Source organism: Oryzias melastigma, linkage group LG11 (assembly GCF_002922805.2).
Source record: "Oryzias melastigma strain HK-1 linkage group LG11, ASM292280v2, whole genome shotgun sequence".
NCBI lineage: Eukaryota > Metazoa > Chordata > Actinopteri > Beloniformes > Adrianichthyidae > Oryzias > Oryzias melastigma.
Window position 1 is genome coordinate 19,780,636 of NC_050522.1, and position 20,013 is coordinate 19,800,648.

Genomic DNA, 20,013 nt, shown 5'->3' on the forward strand with positions numbered 1-20,013 from the left:
AACTGTTATGATATATTGAAGACTTACGGTTGGTCAGGAAGTGTGTGCTATTTAGGTGTCAGTGGTGACATCTCCAGTGTTGAGGAGTTAAACACCACAAATTTTTGGTTTTATTTAGTTTCTAGTTTTATTCATACAAACCTTTGAATTAAGTGTTACATTCATAGAAACAAGGAGAAATGTGGATATATGATGTGAGGACACCTGTGTGTACTGTAACTGTTTGGAAGCAGTAAATGTGTGTTTGTTTTTTTATGAATCATGGATGAGTGTGTAAAGGTGTTGATCTGTGTGTGTGTGTTGTGGCACTCCAGGACCTCTCACAAGTTGGCAGTGAAAGCGACCGAGCTCCTAGTCCCCCACAGCGTTCGAGGGGGGAGCTGCATGTGTCAGTGTGATGACTCTACATGGCTGCAGACTCCATTACCACAGTCCTGCCTCTCCGTCTCTGTCAGCGGCCCACACCTCGACACACCCTGGAACACACACACAGCCCTCACTCCCCCCTCTGACAAGAGCCCATCGAAGTCCATCTCCAGCTCTCAGCGCTCCCGGGTGGGGGGCTCCGTGTAATGGCTGCACAGGTCCAGAGAGCCTTTCAGCTGCCACTTGTGAGCCTCTTTCATTAACGAAAGCCGGTTTGAAAAGTCTGCTGTTCCATTTCAGGCTGCTGCACTTCATGCAGTGAGGCAGCTGAGGAACTTTTTAATGCAGAATTACAACATTAGCTGCAAAATGTGGAAAATTATTTCCGGACTTCTTCACTAGATAATTCCATTAAAGTTGGCGTGACAGCTGCTACAGCCACATTACGAATGGATCCTGAGGCATTCATATCAACTGTCAAAAATGGTAAATGGTGTACATTTATTTAGCACTTTGCTACCTTATTTGAAGGCCTAAAGCCTTCAAGTTACAATCTTACTCACCCATGCACGGTGGTGTAGTGGTTGGAACCTTCGGCTTACAGTGAGAAGGGCCCTTGTTCGAATCCCGTCTAGGGTCTTTCTGTGTAGAGTGTGAATCTTCTCATGCATGTGTGGGTGTTCTCCAGACACTCCAGCTTCCTTCTGCAGTCAAAATCCTGCTTCATATTTTAATTGATTATTCGAAATGCTCCATAGGTGTGATTGTGTGGTCCTGCAACAAACTGGTGACCTGTTCAGGGTCTACCCTGCCTTCGCCCAACAGTGACTAGGAACCGGTGACCCTGAAAGGAATTCAGAGGCTTTCGAGCATCTTAAGGTTTCCTTATTGCTTTACCTACACATTCTCACTCCCAAGTCATCATATATGGATGTATGGTTGGGGCCACCTCCACTTTTTTAAATTTTGGGTGTCCCCAACTCATTGTTTTTTGACATGCTTCGTCTTTTGGTGTGCTGTCTGTTCCTGTTAAATCACAGGTCCCTAACGTTCATGGCACGGAACTGGTACTGGGTTATGGTACTGATACCGTTCCCCGTACCGAGGGTTGGGGACCCCTGATTAGCATCTGTGACCCAGTATCAAGCAGCCCTCGGACCAGTACTGGTTGGGGATCCTTAATGGGAACATCCGTCAAAAACCGATGAGTTGGAGACACTCAAAACGTCAAAAAGTGAGGGGGAAGGGGCCTGAACTGTACGTCCATATCCCTTGTGCTACCCTGGGCATGTTTACATTAAAACTGGGGTCATCTGGACCCCACAAGACAGAGCCCTTAACTTTTTTTTCAAGGATTTTTTACCTTCACTGGTGTCCGTGACAGACATAAAATCATGTCCATCTTTGTCAGGGGAGGGATCACACATCAATGTAAAGGTGGGGTCATCTGGACCCCATAAGAGAGCATAAAGGATATATGACGACTTGAGAGTGAAAATGTTTTCACTTCACCTGTTAAAAAATAGGTTTGATGTTCTCAGTGTGTGCTATTCCTCTACCAAAAACATCCCGTATTCATGCTTCTAGCTCAAATCTGGGGGCCACAGATTTGCTGGTGATCCTTTCAGATGATGTTAAATGATCCATCTGTACCTTAGGGCAGACCGAAGGGATGTTGGTGGAAATGATGAAGCAGATCCTTGTGTTTTTTTCTTTTCTCACTTCCTCACTCTCCTCTGATGTTCTGCAGTGAAACTAAAAGGGCAATAAGCAGGGAACGCGGTTCCAGTTCATCATGTGAATGAAAATGAAGTGATTTGTGCAGCGAGTGGAGCGCCAGGCTAAAATGAATTAACATCTGGGTTATTTTCTTTCTTCTGGTCTTTTCAAACCTCCCGTTTTAGTTTCTTTGTTGGCCGACTCTGTGTTCATTTTTTCCGTGGAATGAGATTTCATATCTGCCGTATTCTTCAGCAGCTCCTCAGATAAGTGTGCGAGTGTGGTGAATCGCACTGAATTAACGACCTGAGTGAGAAGAATCGGGGCGTGATTTTTGTTACTGCCGTCTTTTCCTGATCCCTCTTCATTTTTATATCCTCTGTGAGGGCCGATATGTGGCAGAAGAGGGCAGATCTTATGGTGATTACCAGGAAGCATCTGCTCGCAGAAGGTGTTCACATGGCCTCAAAACAAAGAAGAAACTTCAGGTCCACAAAAATAACTCACCCAGTTTACGATGAAAGTTAATAGAAAGCAAATGAAAGAAAAAGTCACAAATTTTCCAAGTTCTACCTAAATGAGAGAGGTCTCTGATGTATATCTCAAACACCAACGAAAACTCTACGTAGACTCTTTTAAAAGTGCATTTCGAACTTGTCACATTCAAGCGTACCTACGTAAGTTTCATTAAGAGTTAAACCAAGTCCCAGTTTGACGAATTATGATCTCAGATTTGATAGTGACTTGTGGATGACCTCCCTTGTAATCTACAGAAGGGCCAAATGTTCGAAAACTGATCAAACAGAAATGAAAAATTGCCCTTTGTGTCCGAAAGGAATTATATGACACCAAGTCTTTCATTATTTGAAGAGATCCTCCAAGTGCTGGTAGCAGATATGTGCAAGCTAACAGTATAAAAAGAAGAAGAAGCCCTTCCCTGTTTGCCCAGTGTGAACACCATTGGCTAAACTTGCATTTAACACGCACCCAATATGTGTTCTTGTTTGCACTTTGCACATGCTCAGTGTGTCTATAGCTTGAAAGACAGAAGGTAAAAAAGGAATCCAGGAAATCCCTTATTAAAATATTTTTTTTATATTTAGTGGCGCAGAAAACAATATTTTAGTCAATAACTAAAGTTTACATCAATACTTTGTGATGTAACTCTGGTTGACAACGGCAGAGATCAGTTGTTGCCCTGGTGATGTGTTTGGCATCATGCTCTGCTTTTGTATATAATTGGAAATACATTCAGGTATTTAAAGGATTAAGGGCTGGTCGGCAGTATTTACACAGTTGGTTGTAATTTCTCCAATAACACTAAGAAACACTTCACCTCTGATCTTAAAGTGTTGTTTTGTTCAGTTCCAGCTTACAGACCCTAACCAGCGTCACTCGAGGTGAGCTCAGATTTGCTCCAACAAACTCTTACATCTTTGTCAGAGTTCCATCTTTCCTCCCACCTCCCCCCTCCCGCTCCATTACTCCGGGTTAAATGTGAAATCAGCTCCACCTCCCGTCCCAGAACCAATTTAATGCCTCTGCATGGTGCAGCACCTGCCTATCTGGTCAGCTGTTGCCTCCCATTAGCGGTTCGTTCCCTGTGCTGTGAGACCTCAGATCAGCACCTGAATGTACTGCAGATGCAAACGTGAGACACACACAACCACACAAACACAATGTGGTGCACACAAGCCACAAAAAAAGCAGAGGGGGAAAAAAAACATTTGTGAGCATGCTGTACTCGTTCTCCTGCTTTGATCCTGACTGTGAGACATCGGAGTGGAGAATGAATAAACCAATAAACAGCTAATAGGAGGAGGTGTGTGTGTGTGTGTGATGAAGCAGGATCTGTTAACAGAGAGAGATGTCGAGGAGAAAAGGCCTGACATCATTGTCTGCGCCACCGGTTAGAGAGCAGACAGCCGGACAGACTGCTTATACGGCAATACCCTTCTGTGTCACACACACACAGACACACACAAACACACACCTAGCTGTCTGTCTTCTACCTCCTCACTAATCCACACATTTAAAACGCCTCCCTCCTCTATTCCCAGCTTGTCCCGCTTTTGTTTGCCTGTCTTCTTCCACCTCCTCCTCTTCCTCCCTCACTGCAGCACCTGTCTTGTTGTCTTCTCCTCCTCTGCGGTAAATATCTCTCATTCTGCACCTGAAGAAGAGGCGGAAGTGGAGGGCCCCTGGTGGCCCTGCTGCAGCTCCCCCTCCATCTGCAGGAGCTCCGACACACAACTCTGTGCGCATCTCGGCTTTACCTCTCTCTTCTGGAAGGTTGCTTTCACTCTGCGATTGTCCCGGGGTCTCCGCTCAAAAATGCAGGAAAACAAAACCAAAATGTTACTCCTTACTCCTGAACACACGTGTCCCCATCTGAACCAGACTGACCTGGACGTGAAACAGCAGGAAGAAGAAGTTCCTCATTATAAAATATGTGGAGATTTTCTCCCCTTTTTGTTCTCTTCCTCTGTTTGTTCCGTTAGCATTCACACTAAAGAGAACTGCACCAGAGTTCAGTTGCAACAAAAATTCTCATTCTCAGGAGGACCAGAGTTCGGGTGAACCTTCACATCTTCTAAAAAAAACTGGGCTAGTGAATGGAACAAACTGATTCAAAATGGACCAGACTCTGTCTCACATGATAAGATGAGCAGGACTGGGCCTTGTTGGTACTTAGAAGATTGTCTGTGAATAACAACTTACTGCAAACACAGTGTTTCCATGTGCCAACCCTAAATCTTGGTAAATGCCAAGGGTTGGGTTCATCTGCTGTAAAATAAGGCTACACTAGTTTGACGCCTCCTATTGACACCTGTTTCAGAGTTGTTGTGACCCCTGACTGGCTTTGATGACATCGCACGTAGTGACAGTGTGATTAAGCTTCAGAATCTGCTGGATTTAGGTTGTATAGATGGAAAGATAGACTTTATTAATCCTCATGGAAATTTTGTGGCCGTCCTCGCTCTATACACCACAACACAGTTAGGAAAAAGTTGAATTCAGAGGCATAATGGAATGAAGTAAATAGTAAATTTAAAATCATTAAAATGTAAATTTAAAAAGAGTTCATAATTTACTAACTGAAACAAATGAAAAAAAAAGTCGACTTTGATGGAGCAATGTCCTTTGAGCATCACTCTTAAACACCTTTTAAAGAACGGCTAGATCCAAATGCACAATATCTCCAAACCAATGATTTCTACCCCTTGTGCTCTCTTTTGGGGTCCATATGACCCCACCCTTATGTTAATGTGTGATCCCTCTCATGACAAATGTGGACATGTCTGCCATGGACACCAGTGACTTGACTACCGCAACAGTCAGTTCACTTCTATGAACATGAAGGAACTTAACCGTCTGCAGCTGGTTAGAAGCTGCTAAGCTCAAAAAAGCTCACATATTACCCCTATCTAAAAATGTCTTCACCAGTTTCAGAATACAGTTGAAAATCCTGGTCCTGACCTTCAGAGCCCTAAATAGACAAGCCCCTTCATATCTCTCTGACCTCATCCAACCCTATACCCTCTGAGATCCTCAGGGCAAAACCTCCTGATGGTCTCCATTACGCCTTTCAAAACTCGAGCAGATTCCTCTAACGCTGTGAATCCCAAACTTTGGAACGAACTCCCACTTCTCCTATGCTCACTTTCAAAAGGCAAATTAAAAGCCTTCTTTATAAACAAGCTTTCCGTTCCTAATGAACTCACTGCTGTCGTATTTTATATACCTTTAAAATTGTTGTGGTATTTTTTTGTTACCAATTATTGTTGTTTTTATACTTTTCTATATTGTGAAGCTCTTTGTATGTCTGAGAAAGGTGCTAAATGAATAAACTTTACCTACTTACCTATAAATAAGAAGATAAAAGTGAAAGTAGAAACATTGTAAAATCATTGATCAGTAACCCCCTTTTTTCCCATCATCCCTCCCAGCAGCGTTATGGAGTCTGTCGTGTCCGGGATTATTATTTTTTAAGTTTCACACTCCAAACAGAGGGGTCCAAAGTCCGCTATCGCGAGAGTAAACTGCATCGCGCGAAGAAGCTCTTTTCATCCCTTTGGTGCGCTCTGAGCCGCAGATGTTTATATTTAAATGTAAGTAATGACTTTGTGTTGAAGTGTGACCCTTTTAAAGTTACAAAACCGCTGTTGTTATGGATATTAAACCGCTGGAAGCGCCGCGCTAAGGCTAGCGGACTGGCGAGGTTGATGACGTCATTGAATAATTTTCTTCAGCTTAGCCAGCGTCCTCCGCTCCACCACAGACTCCAAGGTAGCTGTGGTGTTAAAGGGGTTAATGCTTTAAAAACTGTTACAAGAGCAAAACGATCCCACATCTCCTTAATGATTTAAACTTATTATACAAGCAGTAACTAAAGTTAAAAAAGATTTTATGTATATTATTAACAAAACAAGTATTTTTGGAAAACTAACAACTTTTTTTTTTACATTTTACTTACAGCTGTCGTCTTCTTTTGCACTTGTTTAAACTACATTTTCCATCCTTCCATCCACTCCTTCTATACTTCTGGAACAGAAGGTCATTTCACACACATTCTGTGTGTTAATATATACCGAATTACCTTTCCTGAGTTTCTGCACAGCAGCTTTCTTTATTTCTCCTTACCTGATGTGGAGAAAGTTGGTGACACATTTGCACCTTTTCCTCTCGTTCATTTACAACACAAAGAGCAGTTCAGGTGCGGTTCCCTCTGCCTCCACGCAAACATGAGCTTTTTTTTTTTATGATACTCCTTTGGATGCAGGAAAGACATTTGAATAAAATTACCAACCATTTGCGAATGAAGCAGATTTCATTCCAAAGTGAGACTTCAGCCTTGTTTAAATAAGAGTATAGGAAATAATAGCTGGTCTAGGAGTGAAACAAAATGTTGGAGAAACAGTTAGCATTATTTCTTAGACTATCTTTTCTTTTTTGCATGCAAAAACAGGAGTGAGTTTGATGATATTATTCCTGTAGTGAGATGACAATAAAAGATCCTTGAATTCTTGATGGACGCCTTGAGCTCGAACATGGTTTTTGTTATGGACAAAATATAACAAGTCCACACAGCTTGGGTTCAGGTCAGGGAGGCCATTCACACCAATCACGCCCCTCCAGGCGCCATTGTGCTGAGGTGTAAGTGACACAGTTTTTAACCACAATCAGAGACAGAAATCCCCGCATTTACAGAAACCAAAAGCCAAACCAGGAGTGGAATTTTAAAATGTTGAAATGCTTAATGAATTTGTAAGATCTAAAGGGGGCAGATTTATTTAAACTCATAATGTTTTGAGCACAAAGCACAAAACAACAAAAGTAATGTTTTAGGCCAGACACATTTTTAAAAACACATAGATTTAGTGCAGAGTACACTAAAAAATGACAGTGGGATGAAATAAAAAAGACAGGCAAAGCTTTATTTCTGATGTTAACACTCACATTTGGAAGGTTAAAACATTTTAATATTACATTTTTAAACGCATCTTAGGTTAAAACGTGTGTGTGTGTACCTGCACACATTGTGCGAATAAATTGTGTTTGCGGTCTTGTGTCCTTGTTTGGGCATGTGTGAATGTGCGATGAAGGACATTTTCCATATTTCCAACAATCAAAAGACATTGGCGGGCTCACAGGGCTGCTGTCATTGACTAATATGCATCACGTGTCATTAAGTAGCTTCTCTAAAAGTCTTCAAGAACCAGGTTCTTTTTTTTTTCTTATACAAACCTTCAATTCTCTCTTTTGCTTTATGTTTTATTAACAATTCTTTCTACCGCCTCTCTGTTCTTGGGTTCTGAGACGTTTGTGCATCTGGAAGGAGTTTTGGAGGAGCAGATTTGTATAACAAGACCTCTCTTTAGGGAGCGCTTGTTTGGAAGTAATTACCCATTACAGCTGGCGGACAGAAGGAGGGCGACGTTTCAAGAAGCAGACAGACGTTTAAAACAGAAACTCAAAGAAGGCAGGAAGTTGACTCTGTTGGGGCAAAGAGAAACTTTTTTTCCTTTACAGCTTAATGTGAAGATGCAATAATGACAAAAATCTCTTCTCAGTAATTCAAATTTAAAACTAGGATTGCTTCCATGCTGGAACAGTCCTATATGATGTCCTTCCATCTGGTTTGATATGCACTTAAGAGCCACAAATAGATCAAACTACAAAGAAGGTCACTCAGCTCCAACAGTAGGTTATATAATCTATCTGTGCGGCCCGTTATCAATAACCCACTGACAGTCCAAGGATGGTGGTTCTGACAGAGCTCTGATAGAAAGAATGGGTAATTCCTGTTAAAGGGGCCATACCATGATTTTCTTAAGCCTCTCAGAGTAAACTATATCCACATGCATGTATTAACTTTGGAACACTAAAGAACTAATTATTTATAAAATATTAGTTATTTTTCGTGAGTTTTTTTAGTAATACATCTGGATTCCTGAGGCTCCGCCGTCGTCCGCTTTCTCATAAATACAGTACAGACATCCAAAGTTTTTCAGAGATGGATGCACATACCATAAGTCTGTCTTTTGTAGGCTACACTGGTTCACAACACAAAAACACTCGCCGTCTCCACAACTACGCTCGACTGGTGCTGAGGGTCTTTAAGGGGCGTCTAAAGTGTTTGAGTTGGAATTTATTGATGACAGGACACAATTGGAAGATATACGGCACAACATGAAAATATTTTGCTGATCAGCGTTAGCTCCATGAAGAAACTGGGTGTTGGTGTTAGATTGGGGGCGGAGCTAACAGAGCAGACTCTTCCTGAAAGAGGCGGTCTTCAGATGTTACATCAGATCGTGAGGACTCACTCGTTTTCATGAGTATGGGAGGAGCTGCTGCTGAGAGCGCAGGTTTTTGGAGGATTTCTCTTAATTGCGTGAACAGATCAAAGTATCACTTTGGGGTTGTTTATAGTGAGGATTGAACAGTATAATTCACTTAAAAGCTCAAAAATTTGATTTTTCATGGTATGGCCCCTTTAAGCTGCTGAATGTTGTATTATATATAATGGAAAAATACAAAACAAAAACTTTTGGTTTTATGTTCCATGTTGTCTGTTTAATGTTTAGAATACCTAAAATTAGATGAGGTTTTTTTAGGCTATTTTGGAGTTTAGCTAATAGTTCAGCCACGTGCTAGCTGCTTTGGCAAATCTGGGATTTTTTTGTTTGTTTTTATAGTCTAATTTAGAGTTTAGCTAATAGTTCAGCAGCATGCTAGCTGTTTTAGCTAATTTATGATTTTTTTTTTGTTTTTTTGTGGCTAATTTAGAGTTTAGCTAATATTTCAGCTGCATGCTAGCCATTTTGGCTAATTTAGGATTTTTTTTGTTTGTTTTTATAGACTAATTTAGAGTTTAGCTAAAATTTCAGCCGCATGCTAGCTGTTTTAGCTAATTTAGACATTTGTTTTTTAGGCTATTTTGTTGTTTAGCTAATATTTCAGCTATATGCTAGCTGTTTTGGCTAATGTAGGCGTTTTCTTTTAGGCTAATTTGGCATTTAACTAATATTTTAGCTGGCTATCAGCTTCAATGTTTTTAGTTATCAGCACTAGCAACTTCAGCAGCCAAATTAAACTTACAGCATTTACATTAGCATTATCGCAAATAATGCTAGTGTAAAAATATCCAGTTTTTAGTTAGTTTAAACCGAATGATGGTTTGGATTTGTGTTTTACATTCAGTTTAGGCATGACCCGATTAGTCGACTAATCTAATAAAAAAATCTGTGATTAGTGGACTGTTAAAATAATTGTTTATGGCTACATGAGATTAAAGTAGATATGTTGGATTTCAATCAATTCCAGACACAGAACCAGACCATAGGTTTACTGACGTCTTCCTTTACAGTTGTAGTTGTATTTCCAGCAGAATATCTTATTTTCCTGCACTTTCTCATGAGTTCAGCTGAACGCAAGAAGATTACTTCATGGTTGAAAAACAAAACAGTGAGGATCTGAGATTAAATTAGAACCAGCGCCGAGCATAACTGGGTTTTATCTTTGAGGCTGGTTATTACATTTAACACTGCTGACTTGTGTGTTTGTGTTTGTGTGTGTGAGAGAGAAACTGAATGCTACATTTGCTTTATGTGCTGCAGGTTACCAAACACAAACACTGCCGCATCGCGCCGCATCACCCCCCTGCTGCTGCCGTTACCTGTAATCACACACACACTGATGCAACAGCGCATCAATACCCCGACAGACCTCAGCCTCCATTCCTGTCTTTTCTCTCATTTTTCTGCTTCACATTTCCTCCACCTTGTAGCATTGACAGCACTGTTGAAGAACCGTTAGCTGGGACGGGTCAATGGTTGGCTTTCTTCTGGTCGCAGAGGGGCGACGAGGAAGGAGGACACTGAGGAAGATGAGAAGCTATAAAACCAAGGGCACGGTGGGAAAAAGTGGAAGAGCCACACGGCAGCAGGATGAAGACATGATTATGATAAAGCAGCAGCATGTGTACACGCAGCACGCCTAATTTATGACACCAAAACCACGGCGCCCGTGACAGACGCACGTAAATCCACAACATAGCTGTCGAACACAAGGACACGGCAAGGACGCCGCCTCACATGACGAGAGATGTCCGCCGTTTCATCTGATGTTCAATCAGACGGGCTGAAGCTGCTGGCGTCGGGTCGACAGAGCTGGACCCAGCATGGAGCCGGTCATCACAACTGCTGCACCAGTGACATTAAACAGAAGGATGGAAACGTCCCAGGAATATTTCAACCAAATGCTGGATTTTTGATTTGATAAAAGACAGAAATATTAATGAAACCTTGAGGAAATTATTTTAATGGAAAACACAAAGATCTGAAGGATGGGGAAACCACACATTCTGGTCTTTTTAAATGTAAAACTAAACAAAATTTTACAGGAATATAAAAAAAAATCCACAAAATCAGGCAACAAAGAGGAATTGAGAAAATCTGCAAGTTATGAGAAGATGAGAAGGAGGAAACAGGAAAACATCCAAATCAAGACAACCTGGCAAAGAACTACAGAAGGAGAAGAAACATTCATTAGGACTTGGAAAAATAAGATCTTTGTGTTGCTTGGAATAAGATAGAAAGGGTTGGTTCATTCTCCCATGGTAAGAAAACGGTGTTATAGAGCAAAATGTAGACAATTTACAGCTAAACGATAATGAGACTGGGCAGGTGGTGAATGCTGTCGTTACCCGATTTCAAATTGTACTCATTGCTGGAAGAGGCTTGGTGACTAATGTGGAAGAGTCATTCTCCAGGCCCTTTCTTTCACAGCTCTGTTCCATTATACGAAAGACTTGGTGTCATAGAATTCCGTCTGAGTACAAACCACAATTATTCATTTCTCCTCCATGAAGAATTATCAAGCAGTTGGGACTTCCGTGTACATTTATGAGAGTTTACATAGACTTTTCATTGAGGGTGGTCACTTGTATGCTGAGGCCAGTGTAAATGTAGCATAGGTGAAGAAAGAAGAAAAAGTTGGCATAAACAATGTTTTATAATGTTATTATTGGTTCTAATTGCTCAGCTTCCATTTAATTAAAGAACGACTTTAGGAATATGAGTAAAGACTTATTTGTGTTATGGAAAATAAGTCCATTATCTTTGGGCCAATGATGTCTTCCATACTCTGGAGAACCTTTGATCATAGATGAATAAACCCTAGTCTAGGCCCAGGGATACGCAACTCAAGGTCCAGGATTTCCAGATATCCAAGCACTATTCCTGACTGATTACCTGGTTCATGTGTGTCCAGCCAATTAGAACATGCCAGAGCAGGGTATGTTGGTTGGGCATATAAACTGAGGCCTGGAGTTGCCCATAGCTGGTCTAGACACTGATGGTAGTTAAAGGCCAGACCATACCAACTCAAGGTGGAGAACCGGCTGGAGGACGGTCAGCGAACCATCTCGAATACAACGAGACAACCATTCACGAATTTAAAGATGAAAATATGATTGTGAGAAGAAGAAAATCCATTTAGCTAATGGTTTAAAGTAAAAGCCTGATTGAAAATGGCCTGTCGAGTGACGTAGCAACCCAGCAAACCTGTAAGTCAGGTAGATCTTCTTTATTGAAACTGCGCCAAAGCTTCACTTCAATAAGGAGAGATTTTAAGAACATAAGAAAATATTTATCCGTGTTCCAGAAAACTGTGTATGAAATTACCCCATGATCTTTGGTGGTTGGACTCTGACCAAGGCTTTCCTCAAGGTAGAGAATGAGGTGGAGGAGGGCCAGTGAATGCGTTTAGAATGCTTAGAGATCATCATTCATGAATTTAAAAGCAAAAACTAGTTGGGGATTGTTTTAGGTATTGGTTCAAAGAGTATTGACAATGGCGTGTAGCTTACCCGAATTGAACCAGAGCTTCATGTAAGCGTCTCATTTTGTCTTTAGTGACATTACCATGACTTCTTTTAAATGTAGGATGCTCTCCAAAGTTATTCTGCTAATGAAGCATTTGTATCACCAGTGCTTGGGTTTTGCACATTGCAGATATTGTTGTATTTTATGTATTTCCTTCACTGTTTCATGAAGCTTCAGACAGAAATGCTTCACTCTTTTTACAAGTCGTTCTGTTTTATTTTTTGGTTTTTGAGAGACTGAAAACCATATTTTGTTGACTGTGACTTTCTCCTTTTGTAAATGAATGGTTTTGTTTCGTTTGAAGAGAATAACACAGTTTTTGTCCTTTGCACTTGTTTTAATTGGAGACTTTCTCACTTTAGATTTGAGAGTCGAGGTTTCTCTGGCAGGTGTGTTTCAGCTGGATCCATCAGTTTTAGTGCAGAACTGAAACTCTTATAATCGGATTGTCCCCCTCCCAAACCCAGAGCGACCCCGCCCTCTGGAGGGAGCAGAGTTGTGGTGTAACACTCAAACGTAGAAAGCTTTATCGATCCATCCGGTCCTCACAAACTCAAAGCTTACATTCAAAACGCAATCTGTTTCCTTAAAGACACCCATCAGCATCATCATCACGTTTACGAGGACTCACCCCCCCCCCACACACACTGCAGTGGATCTCAGCATCCATGCATTCTCTGCAGAGGAGGCAAACATGTAATTAAATCAGCACATCGCTCTTCGTTTCTCCTCCTCCTCACCCTCCTTCCATGCTGTCTCCATGAGCCGCTGTCCTAATTGAGCCTTCGCTAATGAAAAGCACAACGCCGCTGTGCAGACAAACGTGGATTAAATCGTAAAGAACCGGGCGGCATTTGGTGGCGGGGGCTCCCACAGGGCCACCTCGACCCGTCTAATGCAATTTCTACCACCTTTGAGCTACAAATAAATAAATAACTCCTCTCTGCTGGAGCAGTAATTAATTTAGAGGAGTGGAAATGAAATTAGAAGCTGGAACAGTTTACACTCAGATGATGGAGACACCTTCACAGGAACTTTGTCGGGTGTTTCGTGAGCTTTTTTGAGGGAGATGCACCAAAATCCAACTGAGACACAATGTAGAACCGTTCAAAAGCAGTAAAAGAAATATCAAACACTTTCTCCCTCCACTTTAACAGAATTGAGTGTAAATAACAAAACGTAACTATAGTTCTGCTACAACAAGTAGCTCTTTTACTACTTGATCAGTAGTCAAAGAGCCCAAATGGCTGTCAAAGGTTGCTGACCTCTGATCTAGACAGAGGACACCAGGCCTTCCTGCTTGTTCAGAAACTTTGACTTACTTGGATCTACTGTGTTTTGCCAATGAGAGGCTACAATGGGAGGAAAACATGTAGAACACTGACCATCCAGGCTAGGAGCTAACATCTAGATAACATCTTATCTAGAGCGCCAAAGAAAATTCTAGTAATGACAATAATTATAACTTGGAAAAAAATAGTTGAACTTCAGCAGCACTGGAGTTTGTAAAAACATGTTTTTTAGCATTCCACCAAACGGTCATGCATTTGGCTCTGTGATGAATTCATTTGCGGTTTCTTGCAGAAAACGTGGTTAAGCTGACACGTTCCCGCCCTTTCCTCACCGACAGCCGTTGATACCACGAACGCTGGCAGCTGCCTCCAGAGTGGTGGAGCGGACAGAAGCTTGTCAGCAGCATCCGAAACCATCGGCTCGATTTTTTTCTCGACATCACGTTTTGCATTCATCCACCGCTCGAGCGCCTCCTCGCCAGCGTTTGTGCGCCGTCTCCGAGGTTTGGTGTCATGGCGGCATGTCTGAGCTGTCAGTTCTGTTTTCATAACTTCAGTCGGATCAGCATTTTTTTTTTTTCATCTGAAGATTGATGAATCTCTCGGAGGCGTCTGAAAGACAAACACGTCAGAAAACAACAGGCTAGAGGAAACAATTAGCGCCACGCTGATCTGTCCTCCCATCATCCATCCCTCTCCTCGCCGAATCCCAATTTTCCCTTCGCCAGCACTAAAGTTCCCGTTGATAAAGGAGAGGCAGGTGATGCTCAAGAGGAGGAAGAGAGAGACAAAATCCATGAGTGATAAACGACAGTGAGGATAATGAGGACGAAAGATGGATGATGGTGTCCAACACCACGCCCTCGTCTCCAACCAACTCCCCCACGCAGCACCATCGGCTCTGACGGCGTGGAGTGTGACCAGAACACTCCAGTGATTTACAGTTTCCCCAACGAGCAGGTCAGACGTGCGACCTCCAACTGATGGAGCGCTGAGACGCTCAGATGATCTCTGCTGGGAAACATCAGAAACTTCCTCTGTTGGAATGATTGAGGTTCCTACTGACTGAATGCAGGAATAATGACGACTAGGGGTGTCCCGGTCAGGTTTTTTTTTTTTTTTTAACTCGGTTAAATCCCAAATCACTGGATTTTGAGCATTTGCCAAGTCCCAATCTGTTACGTTATAATCCAGATTTATTAAACAAATCCAAGTTTTCCCTGATTTTTATTTTTATTAACCTTCGTTTATCATTTAACTCTTAAACAGTTCACTTCTGTGAAGTAGCTTAATCAGTCAAGCAAAAATAGTGCAACAATCAACAAAAAATTTGTTAAATATTAACTAGTAAAGTCAAGTAAAAATCCCATTAGTTGTCACACATCAAGGTGTGTGGAATTTGTTCACTGCGTTTGACCCATCTACTGGGGGAGTGGTGAGCTGCAGACACAAGAACCATTTGGTGGTTTAACAAGATTTATTATCTAATGTTGGATTAGGTTAGATTCATATCACCTCATGAATTCTATCAAATTATTGATGACTTTATTTTAAATGGTTATATAAAGATGATGAGTTTTCATGACTAGCTCATATCAATGGATTAGCTTGGATGTTTTTAAGAAATGGATTTCAGTTTTTTATCTCTTTTTCCCTGAGCTTTCACTTTGTAAACAGTCATTTGGCAGCCATCTCTGTGTCTGTGGAGAAACAAAAACACATTTTTTTTCGTTTTTGTTTCAGTTTTTGTCGGTTTGTACTTGTTTGCTTCCTGGTTCCCTTGGATCACTTCCTGGATCCTCCAATAGTTCTGGTTTGCTTCACAGGCCTCTAATATATTTAAAATTGTTTCATATCCTTGTTGTATTTTGTTCAAAAAGTGCTCTTAATTGAGTTTTTTGTAGTGTTTTTGGACACTTGTTACATACAAAATACATTTGAATGTTTTTGTTTATCAGGACATGTTGTGTAGTAATTGCACAGTTTTGGTGATTGGGAGGAGCCAACCATTTGTAATAGAAGCTCCTTTTTCCAAGATGGAGGATATCGTTTTATGATTTTCATGCTCCTGCAATGTAGGCTGCTTTTGTGTGACGCCACGTTCTAACACACACTCTAGTGACCACTTTCAATGCTTGTACGGTACATGCGTGTTCTGGGCTTCCGCATTCAAAACTCTTGGATTTGCGCATGAATTATATGACGCCGAGTCTTTCATAAATCTGAATAGAGCTGTGGAGGGAAAATTCTGGAGCAACATTCACAAGATTCGTACTGCTTTGACATTTGACACCAAGCCTCTAGGTGGCAGACTAGTAAACAGAAGAAAAAGAAGAAGAAGCCCCTCCCTGCTTGTCTAATGTGAACACTGTAGACTAAACAAACAGTTAAGAATGCGCCACAAGTTGTTTTTACGAAGCTATATACTGTTCCCAGTTGATTCTTTTTTGCTATTGCCTGAAGAGAAGATATAGAAGAGGAGAACGTTGACTTTTTTTGTTTGTTGTTTGTTGCATTTGAGAGGACATGATTAAGTGACGTGGACTAGAAAACTTTTCAGACTTTTCAGGGTGTACCCCATCGGGTAACCCAGTGACCCTAAGCGGGAAAAAGCAAGTACAGAAAATGGATGGATGAATCAATGCAGGTTCCTCTGCTGTGAAACTCCACTCAACATATTTTTGAATTAATCTTGATTCATCAGAAACCTGATCAGTTTCCTCCTAAAATTGGTTCTGCTGATGTGGACTTACTGCTTTTGTGTGACTCAAATCTGTGGATAATTTGATAAGAAGCTGCAGCTTCTAGCATCACAGAAACAGCTGAAGGTCACATCAAGATTTCGCTTGAAATACCCCTGAAGTCACCATGTGAACCAACATTACCACAGAGGAAAAATATGTACATTTCTTAGATTTTATGTCTTAAAAATCCAAATTGTGAAAGCCAAACTTCATTTAGAGGGAGCAGAAGGAAAAGGTTTTATTTTTGTTCTCATGTTTGTGTCAGTCCACCTTTCAAGGTCTTCCAAACTGGGATTTTCTTTTAGCTGGGTGTCCAGAAAAGCCCCTGAAGGCTGATTGATCTGAACTGGTGTCAATAAAACAGCCACAGTTAGCCTTTTTTTTTTTAATAAACTGGTTATAGTCCCATAAGTCTGCTGTCATCTCAGCTCGATGTCACTTTTATTTATTGTTTGCTGACTCTAACTTACTGGCAGACAGCTGCTCTTGTTATCACTTGTTCTCCTTTGGTCTAAATAAAAAAAAGGTATTGCTTAAATCTGCCAAAGATCAGATAAAGTCCATCATTTCATGTCGCCCAAAGTTTCAGAATATGATGAAACTTGATGGAATTTTCTTCCAAATTATTAGATATTACAGATTATTCACTTGACTGGAATTATCTTTAAGTCCATTTCATTAAATCAATCGTTAAGGAAATTTCTTCTACACAATTAATTATATGGTTTCATTTTGGTAACGTATAAGGATGACAGAACAAGAAACAATAACATCCAGAAATCACAACCACAGCCTGTAATTGGGATATTTATGGGGGAATTCTTGGTAATATTGCTGAATATCCTGAGCTGTTCATATCAGTGAGGCTCCAGGTTCTAACTGGATAAATCTGAGGTAAAAGACAGAAGTGAGTCTGCAGATGAACTCCTGGATAACAAAGTTCCTGCTCAGCTAAGAAAATTGTGATAATAAAACCTAAAATGTGATGTCATAAGAGGTTAAAGTCTTAAGAAATAAAAAAAATATATTAATGGTTCTAATAATAGGTAGGCGACTGATGGGCTGTAACAGAAAGGTGACTGGAAGTGGGGGAGGGGTTACTTTCAACCAACAGACCCGCCCACAACTCAGATGTGAATTACAAATGAACTTCTGCAAGATTTTGGCTAAACCAACATTATCATAAATAAATGACCATTGGGAATGCTTTTAAAATGGATCAAAAGATGATTTGAGTGAGACTTTAGCGTTATTCCAATGGCTTCTGAAGCAATAAAAAAGCATATTTTCACTGAATTGTGGTAAAAGTAAAAGTAAAGCTTTTATCCAATTAAGTAAACCAGTTAGCGTAAAGTGTTGCTTATTGGTGCAAAGCTGCTTTTCTCTGCATCAGAATTCCTTGACTTATGCAAAAAAATAAAATAAAACAAACAATGTCAGTTTGCAGTTTCTCAAATAACCAGGTGGTTTTAAATGCCCTATGGAGCCCTATGTTAAAACATTAATAAAAGTATATAAGTCTGGTGGTGTTTTTAAATTTATTTGGTTATTTACTATTTATGAACTGTGGCTCCGTTTTTTTTTTTTTTTTTTTTGTGACTGTCAGGTGGGTGGGTCCATGTCAAATTCTTTGACGAGTTGCACATTTTCAGAACACAACTGAGGTGGGCAGACTAAAGGCTTGTCAAGGTCTCCGCCCAATTTTAAACCCAACCTCCATCTTTTAGAATCCCGTGGGTGACGTCAGAGAATATGGATGTTTGGAAAAGGTTTAGAGGGTTTCTGCAGTAAATAATCTGCAAACCAGATTATTCTAAAGTCATAACAGGAAGAACACTTCAGAAAATTAGTAAGTTTTAAAGAATTGAGATGAAACTGTAGCAAAAACAGTCCTTTCCAGGAAATAATTACAGTTCTACAGCTGGTGGATAACAGGATTGATTTCCAGATCTTTTTATTTTGGTTTCTTCTTTTGTCGTGTTACATTTAACTCATTCACAATATTTTAACTTGTCTCTGTGGACAAGTTTGACTCCAATAAGTAAGTAAAATCCCTTTTTCTTGTTGTTTGTCAGTGAGAATGATTAAATCCCGTCCATACAGATGAATCTCCGTCCAAAGCCGCAGATATTCTTTGTTGGGGAGATCACAGACTGTGGTTGCAGGTGAGCCCAGCTGCCAGTGTTTAATTGCAGTTTTCTCTTTCAGATGACGTGCCGGTGTTGGTCCTGGCTGCTCCCTGCTTTTTTGCCATCTGCCTCGTGTTTGCCCTGTGTGACAGCACCAGGTATTTGACCTGCTTCCCTCCTGACGAGGACATTTGCAAAGATGAGGGAGGCATCTGACGCTGGAAAGGACCGAGTCGATCACACGTGGAACCCCACGAGGGGTCCTCCATGAACGTTTCCCTTTCTTCTATCGAGTGAAGCTCCCGGTCGCGACGGATCGATTGAGCGTCTGTTTGACGGTGAGAAATGAGCCCGTTAACGTGGAGACCGAGCTCGCTCCACATTCATCTGAGAGACGGTGAATCATCGCGCTGCTGTTGGAGCCGATGGAGGCACATCTGCTCCTTTCCAAGAACTTAAATGAAGAGCAAAATGAGCGCAGAATGTCAGTACATTTCCTTCATCAGTCCATCTTCCTCATGAGCACCATTTGGTTCTGCTGTCAGAGAGGGTTTCCCTGTTTCCACCAGTCGTTGATGAAAATAAAGTGAAGACGTCAGGCTGGAAGTCTGAAGAAAATCAGAAACACGAAGCCAAATCACGTGTGTGGCCAACGTGCTTCATTCTCTATGGACCTGCAGAGAAACGTGGGAGGATCCAAAGTTAGAAACACACAAACAGTTTTATGGTTGTAAAAAGTTTGCAGATTTAAGAAACATATCGTCACTCTTCTATGCCTTACCTGTGCTCCCACGGCGAGCGCTGCAGTCTTTACGTAACTTTAAAAGTGTAAGCGGAAGTCCCACTGCAGACGATCACGTTCGAACTGGCCTCTGTGGCGCTGCGAATCCGGTTCAAATGTTCACCAGATGCTGCAGCTGAACCGCAGCAAAAAAGGGAGGGATTACTGAACTTTCTACATAAATGTCGCGTCATCGTGTAAATCTACGTGAGTTTGGAGTTTCGTGAGATTGGCAGCAGCCAGCATGAGCCATCTGCTGTAGCTACACCGCTCCTGTATAATAGAGTTTTGGACAAAATTGAATCTATGGGAGAGTTTAGGGAGAAAAAAACCCCACAATGACTCACAAACATCGTCTTTAACCATAAAACATCAATGAATCTTTTTATGCATCCAGATGAAATTGTCTTGAAGTTGAGTCCTGGCATCTGGACTTGAAGACTTCTGAAACGTCTTCTTGCAACTTAGTGGCTTTACCGCTTTTGGCGCTTTATTAGAACATGTATCAGCTGGAAGAGACTTAGTGCAAAATATCACAGAGGTGCAAATCTCATGAGTCTTGTTCCAGGCTTCTTCTTTCACAGCTCGATT

At 41.1% G+C, this 20,013-nt stretch overlaps 1 long non-coding RNA gene across 1 annotated transcript; it reads left to right on the top strand.

Annotated features, from left to right (window-relative positions):
* The first annotated feature begins 6,076 nt into the window (after positions 1–6,076).
* On the top strand, positions 6,077–19,116 carry LOC112160649. The gene is made up of 2 exons (XR_002921713.2): positions 6,077–6,197; positions 18,721–19,116. It is a non-coding gene; the product is annotated as an uncharacterized LOC112160649 (long non-coding RNA).
* Positions 19,117–20,013: the final 897 nt, after the last annotated feature.